This window comes from Vombatus ursinus, unplaced genomic scaffold (genome assembly GCF_900497805.2).
Source record: "Vombatus ursinus unplaced genomic scaffold, bare-nosed wombat genome assembly UNPS02014863.1, whole genome shotgun sequence".
Lineage (NCBI taxonomy): Eukaryota > Metazoa > Chordata > Mammalia > Diprotodontia > Vombatidae > Vombatus > Vombatus ursinus.
Genome location: NW_020954641.1, coordinates 15,429,590 through 15,435,858, shown reverse-complemented (window position 1 = coordinate 15,435,858; position 6,269 = coordinate 15,429,590).

Sequence of the window (6,269 nt, the reverse complement as noted above, 5' to 3'; positions counted from 1 at the left end):
ATTTAGACAGTGGAAATAGTTAGAATATAAAAATGATGAACCAGTCACCTCTGTTTTATAAATCATACTCTGATCTTTTGATTTAATAGTAGGAGGAAGATGACCCAACTTAATTAAATGAAAAGGAGGATCAGTGAGGCAGAAAGACAGGGGACCTGGATCAAATGAGACCCTTCCACTAAAATTGCATAAATTGTGAGGATTGTCAGTTTATGCAGAAACAGAGTAGAGAAGAAGCATCAAGTCAGGTGCAGATGAGTCAGAGGGGGGTATGTGAAAACTCCAACAATGAAAAGTTAAACAATCCAATTCATTTATTAAATATATACATTGAAATCAGAACTCTACTAAATGCTGAGAGGAAGGAAGGAAGAAAGGAGTAAAGGAATGAAGGAAGGAAGGAAGGAAGGAAGGAAGGAAAGAAAGGAGGGAGGGAGGGAGGAAGAGAGGATAGAGAGAGAGAGGAAAGAAGGAAGGAAGACAAGGAAGGAAGGAACAGGGAGGAGAAAGGAGGTGGGAGGAGAGAACAGGAAAGGGGAAGAGAGGAGAGAAGACAGGAAAGAAAAGAAAAAAAAAACATTTATTGAGTGTTAGTCATGTACAAAGCACTGTGTTAAGTGCTGAGGAAACAAAAAGAAAAGCAAGACAGCTTCTGCTATCATGGAGTTCATATTCTAACAGGAGAGAGAATACATATAGGCAGTTTCAGTATCAAGTCAAATTAAAATGCCCCATGGTCCTTAGGGATCAGGGAAAAAACCGATGGTAATGCATATTCCTTAATGTCATTTCTCCTGATAATCATATCAACTTCTGATGTTGAAACATTTGATGATGCCAAGGATTTTGATGGCAAGAATCTAATTTTTGTGGTCTTCTATGAGTCGGTGAAGGAGGCAGGGGATCCAGTACCTGAAAGAGAAGTTGTCTAGTAGCATCTCTATAGGGATCGTTGCTCCAACTGATATGAGCTTTGGAGGCTGGCTTAGGAGAAGAACTGAAGGTATGGTGCTGTGGCCCAGCTGGGGCTCTTGAGCTAATATGTCCAATGATAGCAGTTAGTCAGCAGTTGGTAGTGATGGTGGTGGTAAGAAAATATGGACCCTTTTCCCATAGGGACTGTTCCCCTCAAAGATGGCTATAAATTCTTCTAGCCAGAGCAATAATATTGGTGGAGGAGAGGGCCTTGCTATTCCCAAGGCTCTTAGATTTGGGATCCAGAGCTATTTCTTATCAAGGTCTGAGGAGAACACAAAATTTGAAGAAAGCTTTGCCCCTGCCTCATGTATCCAGCAGATATCTAGACTTGGAAGTAGGAAGCCCTAAAATCCTGACTCTTACATGTATTAGCTCTGTGAACTTGGATGAATCACATTACCTTTCTACACCTGAGTTAAATCTTTGAGACTATAACTCATAGACCAATCATGATCAGCTTCGGTTGAAGAAGTTCCCACATATGAAATCACAGACAATTTATGAATTGACTTATACTCATGGGTTTCAATTATAAAGAGACAGAGCAATATGTACGGGTATGTGTCCACACCTATACATATATATATATATACACACACACACACACACATACATATGCAAATATGTATGTATGTATATACATATATATGTATATGTATATACATATATATATATGAATTTATGTCTATCCATCAGATGCTGGATGCTACACTGAGGCAATCCAAATATGTAGAATCAAAGTAGAAATTTTAATTAGACAAATACAGTTTAAATATATCCTTAAAACTTTTTCATCTCTCTTAAATTTCAGCTTCACTGATGATGGACATCTGACATTTTTTCAAATCCATTTTTTTCTCATCCTAAGTTTAACTTTCATAAGTAGGAAATTCCAGTTTCTATTTCAGTTCATATTTTGAAATTAAATGACTAGGTTTTTGTCTGTTTTCTTTTGTTTACTGTTGGATATATTTTGTTGCTGTTGTTGCTTTCCTTTCATTAAGGAAAAAACTGGGAGAGTGAAAAGTAAATATTTAAACTAATATCAAAAGACCAATTTAGAGAAAGTCATCAGGGATTTAATGTATATAATAGTAACAATTAAAAAGTATATGGTTGTTCAGTCATGTCTGACTCTATATGACCCCATGGAATTTTGTCCCTGGGGCTTCCTTGGCAAAGATGCTAGAATACTTTGCCATTTCCTTCTCCAGGTGTGCTTCCATGTTCCAGATGAGGAATGAAAGCAAATAGGGGTTAAGTGACTTAACCAGAGTCACACAGATAGTATTTGTCTTAGGCTAAATTGGAAATCAGATCTTCCTCACTCTAAGCCTCGTGTTTTATCCACTACACAACCTAGCTGCCAAATAAAAAAATATAGGCAGAAGGATTTCTGGAGGTTTGAAAAAAAAAGTGAGTGTTTATATAGTAGCCAAACTCTTCTGAAGAGAAATCATTTTTCTGCTTATGCTTAAGTTTCTTCTTGCCCTCCCTCCCACCTTCTCTTTTGAAGAAGGTTATTTAGTTTAGAGAAAATTATGTCATTCAGAAAAAATTTGGATCATAACAGATTGATTAATAACTGTGTAGAAAAGCTACATTTTGGTGATAGACTACATAAATTGCATATGTAGTATATCAGATATCTGAAATATACATAGCATGTATTCATGTGTATATATGTGTGTACATGTGTGTATGTATATGTACATGCTAATACACACAGCATATGTTTGGTTATATATTATATATATTCATATGCATGTGTGTATGCATGTATAACTATATGAATATGAATATGTATATATACACTCAGGTCTAGACTGAAGGGAATTTTAAGGGTTGATATTCAACCCCAAATCCATCTGACTGAATCACACTAATTTCAGTTTCATTCAGCAGAATTATTATTCAGTTTATCCATCCTTACTGTTTCTAGGCCACCAAACAGGTTCTGAGATGCATAGAGCTGAATCTAATCAGAACTGATAACATAGCCTAAATGTCTCCAATTCTGGTATTCAAAGTCCATTTATGGCAACAAAAGAGACCCTGCAAGAAGCCAGACTCAGCAATTTCTCCTAGTGAACACAACTCCCTGCCTGTGTCCACCCACCACATGCAGCATCTCATCTTTCACAAGTCCTTTTTCCTGATCTCTAGGTTTGGACCGGAATTTCTGAAGCTACAAGGAAGGAAGGCAGATGCCTGGTTAATCATGTTATGCCTCAGTATGAGTATTAAAATTCTGAAACGTGAGAAGAGTTGTCTATTTGAAATGTGTTTCTATTTTCTCTTTTCTCTCTTCTCTTTATCCTCTCTCCTGTTGTTCTTTCTTCACCTAAATTATCTGAAAAATCATAGTTTAATCAGAGAAGTCAACAAATGTGCTTTCTTTTTAATTTTTTAAATTTATCTTATTTTTAATTTATGGGATAAAACAAGCATTTCCATAACAAAAGTACTTTCTAAATAAATGGATCGGCTTTCCTAAAGCATTTTGTTACAGATGTCAGCATGCTAAAATTTACCATTTTATAAATATATATATATAGGTAAAATAACTGTCATTCAATCAATCAACTACCACTAGGACAAAATACAAACTTTTCTGTTTGACATTGAAAGTCCTGTCTGCAGTCTACCTTTACAGACTTACTTTATACTGCCCTGCCCCCCTCTCCCTCCCCATCCCCCTCCACACACACACACACACACACACACACACACACACACACACACACAGTGTACCTTGAATTTCTGCCAAACTTGCCTACTTGCTCTTCTTTGAACAGAGTATTCTATCTCCCACCTCCATGCTTCTATGTACTCTATTCCTCATACCTGAAATCTTCTCACTTTTACCTTTCAGAATCTCTCCATCTCTTCAAGGCTCAATTCTAATGTGACCTCCTACATAAGGACTTTCCTGACCCATCCAGTTATTAATTTGATGTATCCCTTCATGCTTTCTATTTACTTTATATTTCCAACTGTGTATATTATATCCTTCTTGTAAAACATAAGCTCCTTAAGGGCACATAGTAATTTCATTTAAATGTTGTCTTTTTATCCATAGTACCTAGCCTGCTGCCTTGAATATATCAAGTGCTTAATACATACTTGTTGAATTCAAGCTCCGTATAGTGAGCTGAAAACAAAGTCTGATAAAATTATGGAGCTTATACTTTACTACCAATCAATAAACATTTATTAAGCCATTGTGGTAATGTCCTCAAAGAGCTTACAATCAAGTGGGCAAGACAATATGCAGACAAATATATACAAAGCAAAGTATATACAGGATAAATAGGAAATAATTAGCAGACGGAAGGTACTAAAATTAAGAGGGGATGGGGAAGGCTTCCTGTAAAAGCATTTTATTTGAGACTTAAAGGAAGATGGAGGGGCCTATAGTCAAAATGGTGGAGGGAGAGCATTCTAAGCATGCTTAGAAAAGCTAAGTGCTAAGAGAAAGAATATCTTATTCATGGAATAGCCACTATGTAAAAGTGATGATTATAAGTCATAAGCACAGATAACTGTAATGCATTAATCTTACAATTTTAATCATTAAAGAGTTGAGAAATTAATAATTATGTGAGGTCTAAGGATTAAGGTAATTACTAACCAGGAGCAACTCAGGGAAGACTGGAGGATGTAAGATGTAGCATTTAATTAGGGTTTTAAAAGGTGGGTAGGAATTCAATTATTGGTGGATATGGAGACAGGGAAGTTCATTTTATGAAACAAAATAAATAAAAACACTGAGGCAGAAGAGTGTAAGAGACCAGAACTTAGACTAGTTTGACTGGAGTGTAAATTATATGGAAGAGAATAGGATAAGGTAATCCTAGAAATGGTGGCACCACCTCTCACAAAAAAAAAAATGGTGGCTCCAAAGTTTGAAGGATTTGAATAAGATACAAAGAAAGTTAAACTTTATTCAAGTGTTAATAGGAAAATGTGTTAGTTTTTAGTTTCAGTTGGTTTTATCAATGGGATTAAGCATAAGGATAAAAAGATTCTGAAAGAGTTTTAAAGGATAGATTGGAGTGGAGAAACTATGAAAGTGAAAAGACCTATTGGGGTGTAAAATCTAAGTGGATGGGAATGAACTGTCACTAGGTTGTTAACTTTGGGAATAATAAGGGAGTTGATAAAATAGATGTTATGGAGGTAGAATCCATATATAATCTTGAGGAATGCACAAATTACCTGTTCAAGAAAAGAATATAAGGAACCAATGAATGAGACAAAGAAGAAGATTGAGAGTTAGTAGGTAAAGAGATAATTTAGAGTATCTGAAGTCAAGAGAAGAAAGACTATCCATTAGGAAGGAGAGGTCTATGATATCAAAAGTTGCAGAAGTCAAAAAGGATGAGAACAGAATAAGGCTATTGACTTTGGTAATTGAGGTGATTGATGGTATTTGAGAATAATTTCAGTAAAATAATGGAAGCAAAGGCCAGATTAAGAATAGAATGATAGCAAAATAGTAGCAAAACAGTGACTTATTGTGAGAACATTTCTATTTAAACTGCATCAAATAGTATAAGAATAATAAATTCTCATTAATATAATATTACCTTTTATCATTCTTGTTATTCAGTCATTTCAGTCAGGCCTGACGGACTCATGCCATGTCTGACTCTTTGTAACCCTGTTTGGGGCTTTATTAGCAAAGATACTGAAGTGGTTTGCCAATTTCTTCTCCAGCTTATTTTACAGATGAAAAAACTGAGGCAAACAGGATTGAGTGACTTGCTCAGGGTCACACAGAAAATAAGAGTCTGAGGCCAGATTTGAACTTAGGTCTTCCTGACTCTAAGCCGTGTGTGTACAGTATCCACTGTGTCACCTAGCTGCCTTGTGGGAACAGATAAATTGGGTTACACAGAAATTAGAATGAATAGAATCAATTTCAATGTCATATGAGTAACAATCTTTCTCTCTTTCTCCCTCTCTTTCTCTGTGTGTGTGTGTGTGTGTGTGTGTGTGTGTTGGGACTATGTAGAGAAAAGCATTCTTGGTGTAGCATTGTTCCACCTGATTTTGAATTCTGACTTTTACTTGGGTGATCTCAGAGCAGTATACTTACATGATTTCTAAATAGTAAACTTATTATTTGTGTAACGTTTTTGGACAATGAACTTCAGCTCTCTAGGCCTCTTTTTCCCTCATCTTATAAAATTAGGGGATTGGACAAAATTATCTCCAAGAATTTACCTAGCTCTTACATACCCAATAAGAATTTGGGAACAGTGAAAGGTCTGGGTGGCAAGGGA